Here is a 10,873-nt window from a genome sequence, read left to right on the forward strand (position 1 = left end):
TCGTTTAACCACCGCCGACGGGGGCTTATTAATTATTGCGCCGATCCGTTCGCGGACGTTTAGCTGGCGAAATTACTGTGCGATCAAGGAAGCCCAGGCTGGGCGATATTAATATCGGATTACTGTCATTTCGTGTGTCGGTCGTTACGTGCTGAAACGACAATTTCTGTCTACCGGTTTATGCTAGAAATAACAACGATTCCAATAATATTCGAAGAAAGAAAAAAATTCATTGCAATTTTGCATAATTATCTTGCCAATAATTAATTATTGACGGACGTGTGTAACTCCAAGTATATACTTATTTGGAAATTGTAGTCAATTATTTTTTTTTTTCAGTTTCAAAACAATATATGTTTCCTCATTTCTTTAATTTTCTTTTTTACTAAGAGAGGATCAAATTCAAATATTACATGCGCAAAAGCCTACAAGTATCGAACAAATTTTGGATTTACTTCCCATACCGGCGCAAATATAAGGCATGTTGAGTTAACTCATTAGATGTTTTGTATCTCCATTTACCACTTTTCTAGCGAAACGACTATATAATTTTAGTGCTTTGCAGAAATGGATTTCTTTGTCCCCCACATATTTTTGTGCCAAAATTATCACTTCACCATATTTAGAATCTTCAGCAGCAGTGGATTATGTACCCGCTGGTACATAATCCAGTAAATATTTATCTGTTCTTTAACTATCAACATAATTCAAAATCATGTTTAAAATCCCTTTTGAACTTTGATGACTTTTTGCCATTTTCCCTTATAATGTTTAAAAACTCCAGAAAGAGTAAACTGCAGTTCTTTTCTTCATATTTCTTTCGCTAAGTCTAGAAGCAACCTCGTATGGCTTAAAACTATGACCAAGTTTTTCTGGGAAACATCATTTTAAAAAGTTTTGAAGGTAATTGTGGTAGCGGAATATTTTGGTGATAATCAAAAAAAAAAAAATCTCAGTATTTTAGTTAATTTTTCGAGTTCTACCTTGTTCTTTATGTCAACAGAAAACGATTTATCCACTTTTGGTTGCGGCATATTCAAAAAATATGACTTCAGTGTTTTCAGTTGATTGGTCAAGTTCTGTCTTATTCTTTATGCCATCAAAAAATGTTCAGTTTTAATTTGGTAAAGTTCTTGGTCTGGTTTTAGTGTCTCGGGTGTTGCTGTATTTATGCTTGAAAGTTTTTTGGTGTACTTTGCTTGATCACCAAATTTGATGAGTAACGTCAGCAAAAATTAATGACATACCTTTACCATCTGGATTTGCATTTAAAAACATTTAATGAATTGTAGCATATGAAATTGAAAAATTTAAAATCTATAACAAGGACGACCAGATCGACCTAACTAGACCACCAGTATACAGAACACAATAGAAACCATTCTCCAACGACCCTCCCTGATATTGCAGATACCTACATACCCTCACCCCCACATCCCTTTTCCTCAACAGAGGAGGACTCCAGTTAATAATTATATAACTAGAGTTGCACTGATTGGGGTCCTTGACAATCTTAAGTTTGCTCCCCCATTTGTTACCTCGATTTTTACTAGAACCCACCCCTCCCCTTACTCAACAGAAGAGAACTCCAGTTACAGATTATATAACTAGAGTTATATACATATAAGACAAGCAAACCTATCCTCCACAATCCTAAATATGCTCATCATTTTATTATCTTCAGTTCTATAATTCATCTCATTATGATCGTTTCAAATTCAAATTTACACTCTTCCTGTTCCCGCTTCTTGCGAATTGTCCTTATGAACATGAGCATCCTTCTCAAATTGACAACCTAACCTAAATAACGCAACGTGTAAATAAATTAACGTGTATATTTTTACATATGTGTATTTCTGATACTGTCTTATTACTTGTAGACCTCCGAGGATGATCAATTATTGATCGAAACATGTCAGGTTAAACTAAAAACAAAATAAAACCAGTAGTAAAAGAATTTTTGAAGTTTATTTAATGAATTGATTTTATAGTCAAATCTTCAGATAAATATAATATTTTGCAATCAGACCAACTCGTTTCACGGCAAGTCATAAAGTGATGCAGAACCTTTTGTACAATATTTTTTGAATACTTCTTACATGCTGTGGTCACTATCTGATCTATTGTCTCTAACTGGTTACAGTACATGGTATCCTTTACATGGTATTTTTAATATTCTTCTTACTGCCTTGATGTCCTATGCAATTTGAGGTTCCACCAAGTAACAGATCATCTTTTATCATGTCTGCTCATTTGAGCAACCGAATCCGCGGCAACCTTAATACATGAACAATCAATGAAAACAGGCTTTTGAAAACATAACACAAATCGACGCCAATCGGCTTTGGTAAGTCTTCTGGGAACAATGCATTTTTCTCTGTCTAACGCATGGTTAAAATAATTGGACGTGATTTTTTAATGAAAAGTTTTCTCATTTTGTTTTACCAGCTATTCTTCTTCTTTTTCTTCCTCAGCCTGTATTCATCCACTGCTTTTAATTCTTCCCCGCCACACCCTTCATATCATCGATCCACCTCTTTTGCGCTCTTCCTGCACTAGTTTCTCGTGGTCTCCAAAAGATTATTTTTGATGTAACTTTTACTCAACTCATAACATCTGTGAGTTGTGTTCTTCTGCGAATGTCGCTATTTTGAACTTTGTATCTCAGAGTGATTGTTCGTTCCATCGCTGTTTGCATTACACTAAGTTGTTCTGCACTTTTCTATGTCAAGGGCATAGTTTCAAGTTCGCCACTGGCAATATCAAGCTATCATAGACCTTTCGTTTTAGGCTTCTCAACATTTCTTTGTTTTTCAATATAAAACTAACTTGATAGTTAAATCGATCGCATTATTTCGCCTGTTTGTTTTTCTTTTCCAATTTTTTTAGCACCTATTGCTTCCGTGGAAATAGACAAATTTACTGCTCTCAGCGTTTCAAGTCTGGTTATTATTTAGCTAGATTTACCTTTATTCAAAAAAATCAAATCGTTGTCCTTCCTGGCAGGACACGCCACAGCAGAAATAATTTGACTAGATGACCTCCCAGCTTAATTCCTTTTTCTGAATCCAGTCACAGTTGATACTGCTCTCAACAACTAAGTACTGCAATTCACTATTTAATAGAATCATCAACTAGATGCCGAATCTAATTCTTTTATGTATATTGTATGCAACTTCTGGATACTGGAACCAATGCAAATGGGTACTAGACCAAGCAATTGTAAACTGGAATTATCCATATTATGACATTGAAAGCAACCATAGGATTTAAGTTTTGCATTATGCAGATAAAGTTTATTGTTCCACTTCTAGATTTTGAAAGTAAATTTTTTACTGTCTCGCGAATAAGAAGCAATTTCGTAAGAAATCAACCCGAGTTTTACGGTCTAATTTCTTTTACTATGAAATGTTATGAATTTTTAAATGGTCATATAGCGTCGAACAGGGAAAAAAGAAATTTGTTTTACAAAATGTGTTTGTAGCAATCAAATTAGTTTTGTTGTAGATGGATTTAAAGGATTAAGCGAAGAGTTGATGCAAAACTTGGTAAATAATCCATAAATTTAGCATTGTCCAAAAACAGGGTAAACTGTAGCTCGACGAATCTGACCCTTTTTCGTTGTCGTCGCTACCACCCCGATGGCTTTTAATAATTACCTCGTCTCAGTATTTAGAGGAGAGTTTAGCTCTCACAACGAGGCGGGCCGGATTGAACAGTTTAAACTCGCTAAATTATTTACGCGCGACCCTTTTTAACTTCAATTAACGACGACGGCGCCCCCACGAGCACACAAACATTCGCGACCACCCCTTTACTTTATTTAAATTCACATTGTAAATTTAATACAAAAAACAATGTAGATAAATGTACACAAATGTGGATAACAATCTTATTTCGTATCAAAAAACGAAAGAAAACGAACAATAACAAAAGCCAACATTGAAAATTGGACGCGAGTGCCCTCCTTCGCAATTCCGCCCGGTATGAAAGATTTACGACACCGAGGTCTATAAACGTAAAACGTAACAACGTCGAGGCAGTTGGCATCGCATAAAACAAAAGCTAACCGCTATTCCTTACTCCAATTTTCCGGGCTGCTCATTTGTTTCCGCTTGCGCCATCTTTGAAAAATTGATGTGACGCCGACAGAGACAAAAGACTGATAATCCGACGCCGAGCGCCGCGGCGCGCTTCGAGAAACGGCCGCGGCGCCAATCCGACCGCGCCTACTGCGAACCTCTGAAATAAAACAAAGGTTCCAAGCAAACGCCCCCTACGATTTTCGAATTCCAAATTGGAAACGCAAGACGTGTTCCACTACTTAGGTTATGAGGATGACTTATACAGAAACCCCATTTTAAATCTTGCAAAGTGAAGGTTGCTTTTCAAATAAGTGTATAAAGTAATATTCTTTGATGTATTAGTCTAAAAAAATGTTCAACCATGATGATGATTTTAACCCAAATCATTTACGTTGAAAACCTTCAAGAACCGTTAGATAGCTAAACTTTCTACACGACTGAAAATCAATTTCCGAATAAAAAAAACTTTAATGACACACCAGAGAGAACGATTGAGAAACGTCCGTTTTAACATTTCAAACTTCTTATGGATCGAGACTCAGCATAACACGTCCGAAGGGTAATTTAAGACCACGGAAACTGTAATCACGCCACATTGAAACGCCTTTTCAATAAGAACTCGCCATTCGCTTGTTTCGATGTTCCCCATTGGCCATTGAAGGTTACGTGATCCCCAAGTAAAAATTTTTTTTGTAAACTTCTTTAGAAGATATTCATTTATTTCAGTGAATCAACGATGAGATTTGTTGAGAAAATTATTACCAAATCGATTTGCGGTTAAGTTTTGTGGTTTATCAGAAGTCGTTTTGAAATGTTTAAAAGAAAAGAGTTCAATTTCATGGGAGAATGAATAATTTAAGAGTAATTTGGTAAATTAACAAGAAATCTTTGGAAATTGAGAATTGAGGTTAGAATGAAATCCTGGCCGATAAAAAATGCCCCAAAGGACGTGAAAGATGGCGCCCGAGAGTATAACGGGGAACAAGAAAGAAAGTCCAAAGGGCAATAAGAAAGAGGGTCCGTCCTCCGAATACAAATCGAGCGGGCCGCCTAATTTAGTTAGCGTTCGGGGCCGCGAGAGAGCTGCAAATAAAACAATACCAAAGTTTAGTGCCGCGAGGCCCCGTTTCGGGGCGCGCACTTTAAACATTCATGGACGACGTCCGACAGACAATCTCGTGCTGAATACAGATTTCCTCTTATGGCGACCTCCGGGGCCATTTTTATGGTCGGTCGGCCGCGTTCGCAAACTACGTTTATAGTTATTAACTTCGTTTGGCTCTCGCTACGTAGCCCTCCTTTACCGCCACCACTCTCTCGTTTCTCCAACAACAACCTTTGAATACTTTATATCTGACTAGAGGAAGGCAAAACATGAATTCCAATCCAACATCGTTTTTAGGTAGCTTTATTTTTTTAAACTCATCTAAACTGGGGTTTTGTGTAGCAGATAATTTTATTGTCAAAATTAATTTGTAAAAATGCTTTGTAAATGTATCACAACACCTTTTTTATTAAACAAAATGTTTTTTTTGACAAAACTTTGAAAAAATGTGGAATGATTATGTTCTGCTTTGTTTTTCTAAAATATAAAAATTAAAGGTTTTCTGGTCAAACTCCTTAGCGCTGGTTTTGACACCATACAAATCTTAGATGCACATTCCCGTGAACTCTACCAGTTGTTCAGCCAGAGTCTGATTTTATAAAATTCCGTTTAATTTCTTTCGAAAATATCAAAGATTGCCAATCTGTAGTAAGTTTATCATTACTACATTGTTCTGTTCTAGTAGGTCTTAGAAAATGTAAATTATGCCTAAAAAATGCTTCGTACCTCTTTGGAGTAATTTAGGTATTTATTTTCGTTTTGCTTTTAGACCCGTTATATTATATAATTGTTATGTATATAGTTGTATCTCCAGGTCAAAGATTTCGCATTAATCCTAATTAATCTCATATTTAATTTTGTATACAGGCTGTCCCGTATCTTCCGCATCAGAGCATTATACGGTTGAAGGATATTTTATTCTAAAGCGATTTTTCTAATAAAAAATTTTCGAAATGTTTATAATAACCGCATGGGAACTGTTTAAAGCCTTCCCATAGTAGATTGTAAATTAGACTCAGGTAATCGGCCCCACCCTCGGCCAGTCCGCCGAGCCGTTCATAACGCGTTTCTCACGTGTACTCACCAATAGATTCGACACGGAAAGAGAAATAAACTTTTTCCATGAATTAGTGAATCCGCTATTGGACATCTTCATTGAACATCTTCATCTAGGACCTTGGATAGTATAACCCAGTAAGGGTTGAAGGTATTGATCAAAAACCCATCACTGCTCCCATTCAGACATTACTTCGAAATAGGGTTTTCCTTAAGCCTTCATATCCATGTGTGTGTGGTTAACTAAACCATATATGATTATTTCTAATTCTGAGTCATATTTGAATTTTTATTAGGGCTTATTCACAAGAGCTAGACAGCAGTCCTTCATACGCTCAGCTGGTCATAAATATACCCCGTTTCTGTGTCTAAGTACAGACATATAGAGCTAGTACTTTTTCTATGCTTTTTTTTTCCTCCACATCACGATGTCAAGACCTGTCGCTTCGTCCATTTTCTTCTTTGTTCGTGATCCCATCTTTGCTGCCATGCTTAGTAGATACATTGCAGTTCATACTTCTAACCAAATCCATCAGGTCAATTGAAGTAGGCATTGGTAGACATGATTCTGTAGGCAGTGATCTTACCAAATCACTTGCAATTTCTAATTGTATCTTCGCAGAACTGTTCCATATAGAATTCTTGTGTACGCCATCTTCATCAATAATCTACGCTGAGATGCTATTGTTCCTCCTATATTTATAATAAACTGTCCCACGCCTTAATTCAAACGGCCTTATCGTCCATCTGCTCGAAATTCAAATACTTTGTTGCCATTTTGGTAACATCGGTATTAGAAATTCTCAAAACGTATCTAGCAACACTCTACGTCTCACCAAGAAAACGATGAGTTGTCCTAGTGAAAATTCATCTCGTCGTTGCAAGATCGTGAACTCTCTAGTATTAGTAATTTCAATAAGCCGTAGTAAAATATACACTACCTACTATTATAGACGATGCTCCTACAGCTGACGCAACTTTTCAGGAGTCTCAAGAAATCGTTTGATATGGCAAAATCGTGTTCCAAGACTAGCAGGATCTCATTTTATAGAGCCGCGTTAAAGGCGTTTCTAATATTAACCATAATAAGGTAACCAATACCATAGCATGGAATGTGGAGTGACTCCTTGAAACGTACCATTGATCTGTATGTCAGTAAAGGAGACCCGTTGTGTTTTCATCGCTTTCTTGTAGCAGCCTTGTAAGTTTTTTGAATAGTTTTTCGGCTGTGTCTACTATACCCAAGAGAATTTCGTCGAAAAGTGCAGGTTGCTGAGCTATTTCTTCCTGAGTACTAACCACTACCTTCAAGATGGAAGATTCTATGTTTTAGAATATCGTTATGCATGACTAGAAATATATCTGAGGCCACATTTGTCAAAAATTTAAGAGTTTCCACAATGACATCATTCAAACCTTGGTTTTAAACAACTTTTTAGCAACAATAAGTTCACTCCCGAAATAGGATGTCGACCGAAGACAACATCGTCTCAGGGTCAAGATGTGCAGAAGCATTAGCGTGATCAAACTGCTTCATCATCATGGTGTAGACAAATCAACAAGAGTTGAACTTTGCAGTGTTTGAAATCATCCGTTTTATTTTGGGATCTTTGTGTATTATATCTTCTAACCTTTGTCAAATTTCTTTGCTTTTCTGTACCTGTAAACTGGAATTTCAGCAATTTTCAACCTCATTCTTCTTAGTCTCTGTAGTTCTGTATAGATGAGTAGGTCAAATTTGAAACTTTTGCTTTAATATAATCACATGAATGCAAAAATTAAAATCTGTTGTAAATTACAGAGACACTATTTTAATCATAAATGACAAAGGAAAATGATCCAAAAACAGTTGAAGTGGTTTTATTAGAAAAAAAGGAATAATGCAATCTGTTGAAAAGTGCCGCCGTAGCTCTGCGTTTCGAGCGGCACAATAATCATTATGTCATTTTGGGGTCCCGGCACCGGCAATCAGCGGCAATAACAGCGCCTTTCGGTTCGAATAAAGTGGAGGTCGATTCGCGGTGCCCCCTTGTTCGTCTTTAAAATGCCATTAGCGTCGTTTACCGCGTCGGTGCCTTGTTATTTCTCAAGCATCGGTCCGTTTTGTCCATCATAGTTATTAGGTAATCGATCCCCTTCACCTTTCCCTTCAACAATAATTCCATCTTTCGATAATCCACCATCATTTCCTGTGTCCAATTATTAAAAAACATAAAAAAAAGTTTTATTTTAACTTTTTTAATTGATATAACCAGTTCATAAGACGTATAAAATTAATTACAATCCCAATTCTTATCCATTCCATATCAATTTTGAGAAAAGCAATAAATTTTTTAGAAAATAATCTTCTTTTTGTTGCCGTTGATAAAGAAAGCTCTTCGAACTCCGTCTTCAAACGGTGGCGACGTCCGAAAAAAGCTGGTTGGCGTTAGCTTTTCGGCCGGATTCGAAAAAAAACTAAAAAAACAAAGCGTTTCACTCTTTCGTTTATTATTCGTTCGCTCTCTGTGGTCCTGTCGGTCGTTTTTTCTTTTGCGACCTTTTTCAGCGCTTGTTCGCAATAAAAGTTAATGGCTCTTGCCTGACATTAAACGGCAATCAAGCGCCTGCAAATAGTTGTGGTATCAGATAAGAGATGCCCGTTTTTCCTTCTCAGTGTGTGTTTTGGATCACAAGAGAAGAGGAAAGAGGCGAGCTTAATTGCTTGTATTGTTCGTTGATTCGGACCTAAAAATATACACTCGCCTTTTACCTCTTCGTTTGTTAAATAATATAAAACTCTCCAAGTCTTAATGAGTCCGATTCAATTCTTTTTGATTATACATTAACAGCACCAATTAAGATTATACTGATTTTATATCTTATTTTATTTTAATGAAACAAAAAGAGAAAGTAGTTTATATTTTGTGATATCAACAGTTTTTTAATGAAACAAAAAAATAAATGTTGATTTTTACACAAAATAAGTTACTTATAAATAATTAATTAAAAGTTATACTAGGAAATTGTATTCCGGTTTATAATTTTACATATTCGTTGATTCTCAAAGAATGAATATAACATGTCGAAGTCGTAACGACAGGAAATGACGATTTCCCCCCGTGATGGAAAAGGGGTTTAAATTCCAAGAACCGATTATAATCCCTAACCAATAGTCGTCGTCTTGTAATTTGGTATTATAGACGTTCGAATGGATAGAATTGAATCTAATCGTTGCCGTCGGCATCGATTTCCCCCCGTTGTATTCGAGCGCCCAAAGGGAAAGCGACGGCGGCGGCCCCCCCTTTAAACCCGACAAGTCGAAACTAATTCGAAAATCGCGCGTCAATAATTCAACGCCGCCAATTAGGGTACGTTCGTCTTAATTAGGTTCCGAGAAGTGGGCGGCTTCCGCCTCGCATTACAGCAGTAAGTGGCATGTCCCCCCGCTTACCCCTCACCATTCTATTCTCCTCCAAAGAGAGGACAGGAAGCTAGTGAAGGAGCTTTTGGGAGTAAACCCCCGGCTCCACCGCGTTATCGAAAGTAATTATCGGATTAAAAATTTACCGGGCGAGTTAAGTAATTGTTGGACAGGCGATGGCGAAACGTCCTTACTACTTCCGGTCGATATTTGCGTTTCTTTTAAAGTTAGTAAGGAAACGGAAGGGGATTCTTGACGTTTCACATAAATGTCTTTATTATTATTGGATTTCGTGCCAAGTAATTATTGTGGGATACGTGATTACGGGTTTTAGAATGAATCGAGTTTATTAAATATTTAATTTAACAAGATGTTAAGTTTCCTATAATGGAAAACTTTCTCATTTATTATTATAGATTTTAATAATCGAAAGCTTTTTAATCGAAAACAGTTACTAAATAATTTTAAATAGAATATTATAAATTAATACACTTTTGTTTTAAAAGTTATTTTATAACATGCTACGATTCCCGGTGTTACCATTAACAATTTTAAAATACAACAAATTCTTCAGATTTTCATATTTTGGTATTTTTCTCAATATTGCTAAGAATAAAATTTGCTACAACTTTTGTTCTAAAAGTTATTTTATAACATGATCCGATTCCCGAGTAATACCATTAACAAGTTGTAAAACAACAAAATTCATAAAATTTTCATATTTTCGTATTTTTCTCGATGTTTAAGTATTTGGAACAAAAGTAGAGGAGAGCAATATTGCTAAGAATATGATTTGCTATAATTTTTGTTCTAAAAATTATTTTAAACAAGATCCGATTCCCGAGTGATACTATTAACAACTTGTAAAACAACGAAATTCATAAAATTTTCATATTTTCGTATTTTTCTCGATGTTTAAGCATTTGAGAATAAAAGTGAAGGGGAGCAATATTGCTAAGAATATAATTTGCTATAATTTTTGTTCTAAAATATTTTTTATTACATGTTCCGGTTCCCAAGTATTACCACTAATAACTTGAAAAACCAACATTTTAATGTTGGCGCATCAGAGAGTAAGAAGAGACCAATGTTGTTAAGAATAAAATTTGCTACAACTATCGTTTCAAAAGTTTTTTTGTAATATGCTCTGTTTCCCAAGGGTTACCATTACCAAGTTTAAAACCACGAAATTTATAAAATTTTCATATTTTCCTCAATATTGGC

The sequence above is a fragment of the Onthophagus taurus genome, chromosome 2 (genome assembly GCF_036711975.1).
Source record: "Onthophagus taurus isolate NC chromosome 2, IU_Otau_3.0, whole genome shotgun sequence".
NCBI lineage: Eukaryota > Metazoa > Arthropoda > Insecta > Coleoptera > Scarabaeidae > Onthophagus > Onthophagus taurus.